The sequence below is a fragment of the Podarcis melisellensis genome, assembly GCF_964234715.1.
Source record: "Podarcis melisellensis genome assembly, chromosome: 4".
In the NCBI taxonomy this organism is placed as follows: Eukaryota; Metazoa; Chordata; class Lepidosauria; order Squamata; family Lacertidae; genus Podarcis; species Podarcis melisellensis.
This window is the reverse complement of record NC_138531.1, coordinates 5,060,999-5,074,339: the sequence shown is the minus strand read 5'-3', so window position 1 is coordinate 5,074,339 and position 13,341 is coordinate 5,060,999. Positions and strand designations below refer to the sequence as shown.

At 42.0% G+C, this 13,341-nt stretch overlaps 1 long non-coding RNA gene across 1 annotated transcript in view; it reads right to left on the bottom strand.

Moving 5' to 3' along the window:
- LOC309367764 overlaps positions 1 to 9,183 on the bottom strand; it is a 34,478-nt gene extending 25,295 nt beyond the window's left edge. Inside the window, exon 1 of the long non-coding RNA XR_014167334.1 lies at positions 9,169 to 9,183. This is a non-coding gene — a long non-coding RNA (uncharacterized lncRNA). The remainder of the gene's footprint in view (positions 1 to 9,168) is intronic.
- Between the last annotated feature and the right edge of the window lie 4,158 nt (positions 9,184 to 13,341).

The following is a 13,341-nucleotide window of genomic DNA, read 5'->3' as shown; positions in this document are numbered from 1 at the left end:
GTTCTTGCTGTAGCGTAGCATGGCAGTCCACTAAGTGGCAGGGGTCCTGGCTTGCCCGCATCATGTGACGTGCCCTGCCCCTGCCCAGCCTGCAAGCATTCATACGCTGAGCCGGGCTGCATGGGTGTTCTGGAGGTGGAGAGGGGGTAGGAGAAGGAGGTGCTCGACATTCTCTTTGTGGCATCGGGCAGGCGGGAGGCGGAACCACGGCCACTGGGCTTAGCCTCCTCCCCACGGCATGTGCCAAGCAGGGGCAGGACACACAGAAGGCGATCTTCACCCTCACTTGCTCCAGCCACCCCCTAGGCTTCCAGTGTGCCTGGAGGGTGCCCAGCAGTGCTGGGGGATGTTGGCCCCCTCAATATTGGGGGGGGGGAGGCTGGAGCTCCTGCCTCAAAATATTGAAGGGGTTGAAGCGCCTTGTGCCCCTGCTAAGTGGATTGCTGAGGTTAATCTCAGTAATGGACTTTCAGCTGCCTATGAGGGATGCTCCTCCTCTTACAATACTGACACCGTCACAGCTCTACATTAAATTTACATAGTTACGTCCGCAGTGGGAAACCTTCAGTCCTATAGCCCAGGCTTCCTCAACCTCGGCCCTCCAGCTGTTTTTGGCCTACAACTCCCAGGATCCTTAGCTAGCAGGACCAGTGGTCAGGGATGATGGGAATTGTAGTCTTGAGGTTGAGGAAGCCTGCTGTAGCCCTATTTAGGCCTAAAAGATACTAATTTGGCTCTGGAGGCCATTTTTCTGAAGCCAGACCCATTCACCCTATGCCTGACATCATATGTGATGTCATGCAGCTGAAAAGCAACTGAGTTCCCTTACCTTTTTAAAAATTAAATGATTTATCTTTTTTTGTTGGGGGGGGGGGAGGGCTGGAACAGATAGACAACCAATGCCAAAAATCCACCTATATCTGTAATCATAGAATCAGAGTTGGAAGGGACCCTGAGGATCATCTAGTCCAACCCCCTGCAATGCAGGAATATGCTGCTGTCCCATATGGGAATCTAACCTAGACAACAATAAGTTGGTATTGTTTAGCATCAGACTTATTCAGGGAACAATTCATAGCACTGAAACCGGAGATTGCAGTAGAAACATCAAAGAAACTACCAGATACATAAATTTGTTGGATCATTGTCAACAATGGCAATATGCAGCAGCAATTGTCCAGTCTTTCAAGAGTCTCCCTATATAGTGGCAATAAGATAATGAACTACAGACGTCTACAGGAACATGCAAACCAGAATATTGTCCCTCAGTACAACAAAGCTTAAGACCCATATCCAATATAAATCATCCTTAATACTGGTGTCCAATGCAACTTTATGCCCCCCGCCCCAGAAAATGAAATCAAAATAAAAACTCAGTTCCATTTCTTTCATTCTATTTACCAAGACTATGTAGATGGCTATGATATCACCACAACCTCTACCATAGAAATGGTTGCCTGTTTTCTCCTTTACCTGAAGAAACATGTTCGATATGGCACTGAACAAGAGCAATTCATAGTTCTGCCATCCATGGATTTTTCCTTTGAATTCATCTCACTGGATGCAGCATCATGTGGCAATAATGAATAACATTTAAGTGGTTTGTGAAGGAGAATTTTATGTGGGTCAGTCCTGTACCTACTGCCAATTTCTTTGAATGATCTCATTTTCTAGAGTTATTAGACATATATTAATCTCTCTGGCATTCAGGATTTAACAGATTTCTAGTTGAAATCTCCTTTGTAAACTTTTTAAAGCCCTTGAAAGAAGACTCTATTAATCATTTTATTGCCCTTTTCCACAGCTTATCCAGCTCTACATATCCACATCTCTTTATATAGAAAGATAGGGTGGCCAAAAATTACGCTGTACTCAATCCATATTTACATTAATTTCTACCACTGAATCTGCCATTTCCCCCATTGTCATATAAGCATGTAGATCTAATTTTTACAGGGGCCTTTTCACCAAGATAACTTTCTTGGGTAATCAAAGTATTTTTAGAACTCCTCCCTGTATATGCAAACTCAGCCCTCCCCCTCAATATGCATTACTGCACACTCTTATGGAACATGACTTGCCAATATGTTGTCCATTCTTCCTTTCACGAACGGCTTGGTTTTCCACCATCCTGAATAATTTGGTGCAATCTGAAATACCGCTGCCCAACCCAAATGTTAGATCATTTGTGAACAAGTTAAATAGCACTGGTACCCCCTAAAATGCCACTTATCCAGGCTACGTCTTTCACAGGTAAGAATTTTGCATAACTCGTAACCTGGTTTGGTTTTTATTTGATTTTTGTTTTTGTTTTTTATATTATATTTTTATTAGTTTTCAAATACAAAAACAAATTTATACATTCCATACGTCATAATTACATCTTACTTCTCTTTTTTTGACTTCCCTCAATTTGTCTGCCATTTTTTCCTATTGTTACTTTTTACACATTTCTGCCCTTTTAACCCTTTCCTCTGACAGAGCTTCCTTAAAGCTTACAAACGTAATTTTATTATCACTCAGTTTTTGCATATATTGGATAAACTTTTCCCAATCTTCTGTAAATCTTTGATCTCGTTGATTCTGGATCCTTCCTGTCATTCTGTCCAATTCTGCATAGTCCATCTTTTTAGTTCTCCATTCTTCTATCGTAGGTAATTCCTCCTGTTTCCATTTCTGGGCCATCAATATTCTTGCTGCTGTCACTGCATATAAAAATAACTTCTTTTCTTTCTTATTTATCTCATTACCTGTAATGCCTAGTAAAAATGCTTCTGGTTTCTTAACAAATGTATATTTCAACATTTTCTTCAATTCATTATAAATCATTTGCGTGTGTAAGTCCCCAGGCCACCCCTCAAATAACTTCACACATAACACGTAATTTTAGTTTTGGTTTTTGGGCACTACTTTGGCCACAACTTTATTAAAATACAAAATCAGTGAGTGGTTGTTTAGACATTGGTTATGACTATCTGTCCCCCCGCCTGGGACAGAACTGACATCCCGAGGTCCGATCGGTAGCCAGTAGAAGAGAAAGTCAAACTGGGGGGTCATTTGAGCTAAGCGTCGGACCCACGCCGCTCACCCCAGCAGCTCCCCAAAAGCTTGCCTGCCCAGTCTTATAACAAGGATTCCCATAACAGGGATTGGGCGGCCCTGGTCCCATAACAGGGATTGGACGAAATCGTGGCAAGCCCCAGGATTCCTTTAACGGAATTCCCTTCAGCACAATAGGAGGGGCAGGCCCAGCCTGACCCCTCCACCACCAGCATATTATAACCAATGCCTAACCGCAACCTTACAAGTTGTGACGAATTGCTGAGTAGTAGGCAAAACCAAATGGCACAGCCAATCACCAAATGGCAAATTCCTACTAGGCCCCTGCTCCAAAGCAGACGACCCCATGACAGGCAAAGCAAGGTGAACCGGAAAGAGGGCGGATGGGCGGGTGATCCGATGCACTCTGCAAAGAGAAAGAGAAACCAGAGTGCACCAATATTTAAAGACTATGGTCCCACCCACCCAATTTGCAACATGCAATTTGCCCCAGCAACCCGGTTACCCAATCATAATGCCAGGCAACAACTATTAACCTGCCTGGCAACAAGAGGCCTGGCCTGGTGGCCCACACCGCAACACGTGCTCTCATTTATTGGAGAACACGCTTTCCCAAAAGCATTTTACCTTCTTACATTCCCACCACATATGAAAAAAGGTACCTTCTTTTTCTTTACATTTCCAACATTTGTTACTTATCTTATACATTTTTGCTAACTTCACAGGTGTTACCATCGGTACATCATTTTCATAACATTTTCTTTTATAACTGTGCATGCAGTGAATCTTAAACCTTCTTTCCAAAGTCTTTCCCAAACCTCCATTTGTATATTATGCCCTATATCTTTGGCCCAGTCAATCATAACTGATTTTACCTCCTCATCCTTCGTACACCATTCCAGTAATATCTTATACATTTTTGCTAAATTCTTATAATCATTATTCAATATTTCTGTCTGACATTTTGATTTTTTGTCAGCAAAACCCCTCTGATTTAAATCTTTTCTAAACATCTCATTAATTTGAAAATAGTGCAGCCAGTCATTCACATAGTCCTTAACTGCTTCAAATGGTCTCATTTTCCATTTTCCTACACTTTTACACATTAACTTCTCATATGTCACCCAACCCCCTGTCATATTGACTTTCTTCACACTTATCGCCTCCAACTGCGACAACCAATATGGAGTTTTTTGTTCCAACAAGTTTTTATATCTTTCCCACACTTCAATCAAAGACCTTCTTATAATGTGATTTTCAAAACCTTTATGTACTCGTCTCTTGTCATACCACAAATACGCGTGCCACCCAAATCTATTATCAAAACTTTCAAGATCTAACACATCCATGTCTTCTAATTTCATTCATTCCTTCAACCAACAGAGGCAAGATGCTTCGTAATACAGTTTCAAGTCTGGCAGGGCAAAGCCTCCTCTTTCTTTTGCGTCCTTCAATATCTTAAATTTTATCCTCGGCTTCTTACCCTGCCAGATATACCTTGAAATTTCTCGTTGCCAATTTTTAAAAATCGCTGCCCCTTTGATTACTGGAACTGTTTGAAACAAGAATAACATCTTCGGTAGCACATTCATTTTTATTGTTGCAATTCTTCCCCAAAATGACAATTTCATTCTTCCCCACACCTCTAAGTCCCTTTTGATCTTATTCCATGTTGGAATATAATTATTCTGAAACAAGTCAATACTCCTGGGGGTTAACCAAACTCCTAAATATTTAACTTTCTTTACCACTACTATTTCAGTTTGCTGCTGTAATCTGTTTACATTCTCCAAGTCTATATTTTTAGTAATTGCTTTAGTTTTTTTCTTATTCAGAATGAATCCTGCCAACTGACCAAACTGGTCCATTTCTTTCAACACTTCTGTTACCGTGTTCATGGGGTCTTCCAAAGTTAATACTAAGCCATCCACAAAGGCTTTAACCTTAAATTCTTTTCTACCCACCGTTACCCCTTTTATTCATTACTTCTAATTGTCCTTAAAAACACTTCCAGGACCATGATAAATAACAGTGGTGATAGAGGACATCCTTGTCTTGTTCCCTTATTTATCTTTATATTTTCCGTCGTCACATTATTAACTATTAATTTAGCTCTTTGATCCACATATATAGCCTTAATACCATTTAAAAACGATTGTCCCACCTCCATCATTTCAAAATTCTTTAACATAAATTCCCAAGAAATATTATCAAAGGCCTTCTCTGCATCCACAAATATTAACATCGCTTGTTTGTCATTCTTAGGATTCAGGTATTCCAAAATATTAATTATGTTTCTAATATTGTCTTTCATTTGTCTACCTGGCAGGAAACCCGCCTGATCTTTATGTATTAGTTCCTTCAATACTTTTTTTAACCTGTTTGCTAATATGTTTGCAAATAATTTATAATCATTGTTCAAAAGCGAGATCGGCCTAAATTTTTTAACCTGATTTAGATCAGAGTCTTGCTTGGGTATCAAAGTGATGTATGCTTCTTTCCAAGTTTCTGCTATTTCTCTGTTTAGTAAAATGTTCTTCATAACTTCTTTTAATGGGACAAGTAGGATGTCCTTCAATTCTTTATACAGTGGTGCCTCGCAAGACGAAAAGAATCCGTTCCGTTCCAAAATTATCAACCAAATGTTAGCCAAGGAGAATTAAAACAAAAGCCAAACTCAAATAAAATCTTCAATTCTTCTCGCCACTTGGTTGGCTAAATCCAATACAGTGGTTATTATAATTAAAAGTCTAAAAATATTCTCAGAAATATCCTTTAAATCACAGTAGCAAAGTCCTCGGAGAAAATAAATCCAAAAAGCCTCAAAATACCAACCATAAAAAGAGAGACCCCCACAAAAAACATGAAAAAATAGTCTCCGCTTGTTTTTTACTCACGGTTATGCTCCACACTGATAATAGTCCTTGTGTGCGCTTCGGAATTCAGACAAAGCTGACCTCCTTTTCCCCCTTTGTCTGCATCGAATTGGGTCCAAATCAGCAAATTTTAATCCTTTCGAAACTTCCCAAACGATTTCTTTTAATTTGGAAAGCCGATCGCTCCAGTGGGCAGGCTCAGGGCTGTGCTCCTAGAGGCTGGCAATGGCGTCCTGCTGCAAGCCCTTCTACCCCGCCACTCTCCTCTCCTCTTTAAAGAAGATACCTGGCGGCCGGGGGAATTGCTACTCTGCAGCGCTGGGATCCTTACCCCCTGAATATCCTTTCAGCGGGGTTTGGGGGGGGCTAAGGCACCCTTTTAGCACCCCCTTTTATCTTCTAGGAGCTGGCCTCCCTCTCCCGAGGGAAAACCCACTTGCTTCCACTTTGCGATCAGACCGGAAGCTCTATTTGATTTTTGGTCCAGTGCCTCTTGCTCTAGGGACAACAAATGGTTCACATGGTTCACATGTTGATCAATGCAGTTAATTCCATAAGAATGCCCAAATCTGACTACTATCCTAGCCTACAAGTTAAGGGATAAAATATGATTCCAAGAACATACCACAGAGAAATGTTCAATATAAAAGTTAGTTAATGTTTATTTTGTCTAAGCAATGTCTTTCCATGTCCCAAAATATTCATGCTAAAAATACTTCACTATCTTACTTGGGTTTGGTGATTATATATTCATTATTTTTTGTGCATAACTCAAGGTATTGAAGTGATGAGATACAATTAATATATGCAGTACTTTCATATGCTCCCTAGACTAATACATGTGGTATTTGATACTACATATTTTATAAGTTTTAATATAATTCCAGAGAATACCAGCTATGGAAGGCAGCATTTCTGAAAATTGTGATCCCACAGCAAAAGCCATTCATGATTTCAAGGACAATATCATGCATCTAGGAGCGAGGGGATCTGAAGCAATAATATCCATTCAATTCACAAAGGGCCTGAATAGACAGAGTAAAATTACTCAGTTGTGAATCGGAAGCCCTCAGGGTGACTACATTTTAGCAGGAGAAGCACAAAGTGAACATCAAGAGAAAATGACTTTGCATCAACTTACTTACTTACTTCGCCAAACCTTTATTAGGCATTTCAAATATAGGCCATTATCAAACATCCGTATATAAAATTTTGAAATATATACAAATAAACAGCCATGTAAAAATACGTAATAACGAGGATTTTCATAAACCACTCTAAGAGATACTATTGATAAAAACTCAGCCCCCCTTGCAGTTAAAGTAAAGGTAAAGGTACCCCTGCCCGTATGGGCCAGTCGTGAACAACTCTGGGGTTATGTGCCCATCTCGCTTAAGAGGCCGGGGGCCAGCGCTGTCCGAAGACACTTCCAGGTCACGTAGCCAGCGTGACGAAGCTGCTCTGGCGAGACAGCACCAGCCCAGCATACGGAAACGCCCTTTACCTTCCCGCTATAAAGCGGTACCTATTTATCTACTTGCACTTAGGGTTGCTTTCGAACTGCTAGGTGGGCAGGAGCTGGGACCGAACGACGGGAGCTCACCCCGCCGCGGAGATTTGAACCACCGACCATACGATCGGCAAGTCCTAGGCGCTGAGGTTTTACCCACAGCGCCACCCGCATCCATGTTACCCTTGCAGTTACTTCTGGGTTAATATCAGACAGATAGAATCTGATGTTTTCATTGTGCCGTGATGTTGGACTACCCAAAAAAGGGGATCACACGCATTTGTGTAGCTGGTTGTACAATGGACAGTAGAAAAGAATATGTTCTACTGTCTGGCACATTCAAAGAACGTCTGCAATGCCTATTGTTTCTGGGGATGTTTTGCCCTTGACAAAAGCTGAAGGGAAAACGTTCAGCCGGGCTAACCAAGGCTGAAATTACTAATTTTGAACTATAAGTGACCCTGTTATCTGCTGTATTTAAACCATAGAACTTGGGGGAGCAAATTTTATTTATAGCTACTCAATGTTTTATTTTTCAATGTCCCTTAATCTGGTTAGAATATTACAATAAATATATTGCTCATTTGAATTATACAAGAGTTGCAAGTCAATACTAATAGATCTGATTTTGCTATGTAAGAGTTGGAACCATCTGGATTGATAATAAGAGCCTTTAAGTAAGTCAGAGAGCAGACTCAAAGTTTGGCAACAGAAATGGCAACGTAATCACTATTTTATAATGCTGGCCCAATATCCCATCGTATATACCTAGTTCTGCACACATTGTCTCATACTTGATTGAACTTGGGAGCCCCAGGATACGTCTCAGGAAACTTGAGTGTATCTTATCTAAATCACTATTATATGCTTGTATCCATACTGGGATCCCAAAATGTAGCTGGGATGACGCTTTAGCTTGAAAAATTTGAATGGCAGCTGGTATAAATTGGTTACCTTTCAGAAAATGAATGCGAGCTACAGTACTGCTGAGGATGCACACTTTGCCTGTTTGATAGCACTCATCTGATGGTTTGACCAACCTGAGTCAGCAATATTTTAGGAAAATTGCCAAGGGAAAGATGGTATCATACAAGGGAAACTGTAAAAATGGGACATGCAGCCTTTACACAATCCTGTAATAAACTGGGAAGATGTTTCTGATCCTCCCCATGCCTGAAAACCCAGCACAGTTATGATTCCCAGTTACAAGGAGGAATATAAAGGTGTTCAGTTGAACATGCTTACATTTCCCCTTCAGGCCTCCCTGCTGAAATTGAGGTCAGGCATGCCAGAGTATGCATGGATGTTGGTTGTGGTGCTGGCATGTGCATCCACTTCCAGTTCCCTCTTCAGGCATAACACATGAACAGGGTTGCAGGTCACAGCCATGGTTACATATGGCCACAACAGGTTGAATTAAGGACAGCTGCCATGGTAGAATTTCAACCTTTAGACTTTTCCATTTTAGTTGCTTTTTTCAGTCTTCAATCACCCCTGAGGAATTCATTTTCCATGCAACAATGCATAAAGTTATAAATCAGAAACATTTTTGGCATTAATAGGCACTGTCCCATTTTGTAGTTGCTGATCCCACCATTGTTTTTAATAGCTTTTCAAATGCTTTGGGAACAAAGGGTGCAATCTCTCACTTTTTGAAAAATCTCAATAATACCCCCCCCCAAAAAAAAACCCCACAACAAAATGGTCAAAATCACTTCTTACTGTAAACCACCATCTTCTCATTCACATGTCAGCTGTCCTGATGTCCTGGAAGCAAGACACACGTCAAGAAGTTAGAAAAGAAATACATTGTCTCTCTCAAACAAGTACAGAACAGTAACAGGAAATTCCTGACATATAACCAAGTCCAGTGAAACCCAGTGAATAACATTACTCTCCATATAGCTGGTACAAAACTATGATGAGAACAGTTTGTTCCTGTTTTATTTATTTCTTTTTCTCTTTTCTAAAAAAGAAGGAAGGAAGTTTGCCCTCCGAAAGCATCCTTCCATCCTCCTCATGCAAACACCACAGCAATTTGATGTCACATCATTCCCATGGGCATTTCTTGGAGTGGAACAAATGGCTGCCCCCATTTGCCAGGGAGCAGAGCTATCTCTCTCCCCGCCCCCGGGAATGCCTCTGGGAATGATATTACAACAGGATGCAGGGCTGTTCTCATGTGGAATTCTGTCCCAGGGAAGCAGATGGGCTGCTAAGAACAGCAAAGCGCCCATTTGAAGTGGCATCAAGATTTCTTTTTTCCAGAAAGAAAAATTCTGCCATTTCATATTTTGCCCAGATTTAGTTTTACTTGTCAGCGCAAGATAAATACAAACCAATTCTTTTGCATTTAGGTGCTCACAATTTTAATATGTCTGAGGGATGAATCATTGGTGCATTTAAGATGTCTGTAGGCACATGGAGGCAATTTCCACCCCAGCCTTGCACAGATGACACCATGACTGCATAACCCATCAACAGCAAAAACCAGCTGCATCTAGCAAGGCAGCCATTGGTTGCAATTGCTTCTACCTGCCCAACCCCATATGGTATAGGTTTTGCATGGCCAACCGCACATAAAGAAGTTAACAGCATGTTGAAGATCAATGTGAGCTGTGTGCAGTCGTAAGGGTAGATGTTACCAGATGCACCCTGGAAGTAACTGCAAAGGCAGTGGCAACAAGGACAGCACTGCAAATAACATAGAAATAAGATTTAAGACCCAGTTCATGCACATGCTCCAACATCAACATTATTTTCATAGTGGAGCAGCAGGAATGTGCCTCTCTCATTGAACCAATAAATAATGTAGAGTGCGAAGCCACACATGTTTAAGCCCGTGTGGCACAATCTTTCTCCCCTTTGTAAGGAGAAATAATTGTACAAACCAGGTTGTTACGTAGAGCATCCAGCACAGCACAGTCAACCAGAGAATAGAGAAAGCAGGACATGCACACACCTCTACTCACTGGCCTGTGATAAGTAGACAGCCAGGTCAGAATTGCTCCTCCTTCTGTTCTGGTTCTGTGATGCATTAAATATCTGTAGACAGTAATTCCTTACAGGACAAATCCCATGCATTTTTACTCAGAAGTAGGTCTCACTGTGCCAAATGATGCATACACTTGAGTTAGTATGTTTGGGATTGGAATAGCCTAAGTAAATCCGTACTTTAAATACCGGGAATCTGTCTTCATGCTTACATTTTTACTACAAAGTGAACGTTTATTCCCCTCTTAATGGTTGCTTATAAACATAATACATAGATAGATTCCTGTCCGCACTTTGTACTAAAATAAATAAAACAAATTTTGTAACATGCAATGGAATGCCAACCATTGTACCAAGAAAAACTAGTTTCTACAGTCAAAGTATAAATTATGCAAAATGAACATTTGTACAATGTATTCTGTATTAGGTTGCATAATTCAAGTCCGATTTTGCACATGGTGGGGACAATAAATTAGGTGTGGCTGAAACATCTACTGCTGCAAGTTTTATCCAGCCACTTCTTTGGATTATGAGTTTTCAATGTGATTACCCCACATGTTTTCAAGCAGGTCTGGGGTGAGAAACTCTGAATTTTCCCACTAGTTGAATTATGCAGCCACTACCTCACCCAGGCCCCTTTGGGAGGAACGGTGTAAATGATGACAATGATTGATGCAGTTCAGCCCCAATTAGACCCTGTGCTACTACAGAATTATGGAATACAAAAACCTGGATGAGCTGCTTTGTTTCAGAGTAGGGATAGGCAAATGTATCAGTTCTGGTTTCTCTCAAGTTCGCATTCAGTTCTCTACATTTCTGTGCTGCTAGCCATGACAGAGCTCAGTGGAGGGAGAAGCCAGCCAACCAGCCAAGGCTCAAGGGGGTACTTGCCTGGAGGCAAAGTCCGTATGCAAGGTTCAGTCCAGACCTAAGATCAGGAGTATCTCAGTTCAAATAGTCAGACGATTCGGGAGTCAAGAAAGCTAAGGGTCACGAGAAGCAAGAAGCAGCAAGGTCCAGGAATGTTGTTTCCAGCAACTGACTGTTGCGTGTCGTGGTCCCCGAGCCACCCCCCAATAATTCACACATCACTTTTGGTTTGGGTTTTTGGCACAATTTTGGCCACAACTTTATTTAAATACACACAAGTGAGTGGTTGCTTAGGCATTGGTTCCGACTATCTGTCCTTGCCGAAGGACAGAACTAACTTGCGGATTCCAGTTCAAGAGCATACACAGAGTGCTCATAATCATTGGAGGCACAGGGAGCCTCTGGCGCCCTCTGTCTGCCTCAGATATACATTAGCAGCAACTGAGCCTGCAAGCAGATACATTCTTAGAGAGAGAATTTATTTACAATTTACTGCTAACTGCACCAGGCTTAGGCCTGAATGTAGGCCTCACTGCTTCTGCTCTTAAGAATCTTAGTCTCATTGCAATGTTAAAGGAAGCTCAAAATGGTGCTCCTGCCCAAGGCTAGATCAAAATTCGGCCAACAGCGCTGCACACACCCAAAATAAAGCCACCTTTGGGGATACTATAAACGAAAGTGACTCCAGCTAAGCTGGGAACTGTCCTGACTAGCCCCACAATTAACAAACAGGCAAAATGAGGGAAACCTTTCTGCAAAAGAAAGCCCCGAATGGGGGCTCTCTCCCTATTGGGAAAGACAAGCCCAGGAGGATTATGCACAGGCAGCGCTCACAGGTACAGGGAGAATCTTCCCAAAGGGCAGGGAAAGGGGTGGGGTGAGAAATCAAACAGGGGAAAAGAAAAGGGGTGGAATTAAATTAATTAAGGGACTAGAGAAGATTAAAAAGAAGGGGGAAATAAGAAAATGTATCCAGACAATGAGAAGATTGCTCCACTGTCCTCCAGACGGTCCAAGTGCTCCAGGAGATCCGGTGCAAGCAGCCAAGAGGACGGCCAAAGTTGGGCGTCCAATATTTAAAACCTCTGACCCCTCCTTCAAAATTGGCAACAAGCAATTGTCCCCAGCGACCCAATTAACCAATTCACTGCCTGGGTCACTCCACATATCCGCCCAGCAATACTGGGGTGGCTTGTATCCCCCACTGCAACACGTTGTCTCTGCTGGGGAGAACACGTTACTCTGGAAAGCCTGCTTCAGAAAGCTGGAGCCAGCCAGTTCACCTCAGGAGCAAGAAGGCTGATCAGCAGCAGGTGGAGTCACTTCGCCTTCTGCTCCTTCAGGCTGCTGCTCAGCAGGTGAAGCCGACTCCTGGCTCATGACAATTCCCACATTACTTTGAGATAAAAATGAATCCATGTGAAAATTCATCAGCATTTGAATGTGAATTTCCCTTACTAAACATATTTTTGCATCCTTTTTTGACTAATAAGCACATTTTTGTAAAGCACAATTTCCCTAATATAATTCATTTTGTATATTTGCACTAATATATGCATTTTATAGGGACATGGGTGGCGCTGTGGGTTAAATCACAGAGCCTGGGGCTTGCCGATCAGAAGGTCGGCAGTTCGAATCCCCGCGACGGGGTGAGCTCCCGTTGCTCGGTCCCTGCTCCTGCCAACCTAGCAGTTCGAAAGCACCTCAAAGTGCAAGTAGATAAATAGGTACCGCTCTGGCGGGAAGGTAAACGGCGTTTCCGTGAGCTGCTCTGGCTCACCAGAAGTGGCTTAGTCATGCTGGCCACATGACCCGGAAGCTGTACGCCAGCTCCCAAGGCCAATGAAGTGAGATGAGTGCCGCAACCCCAGAATCGGTCACGACTGGACCTAATGGTCAGGGGTCCCTTTACCTTTTACCTTATGCATTTTATGCACACTTCACCCTAGTATATGCATTTTTGCACATATTACTTGGCTGGAAACTATTATGAAATTCAGAGAAGTGTTCATTTCAGTGGATGGATATGCT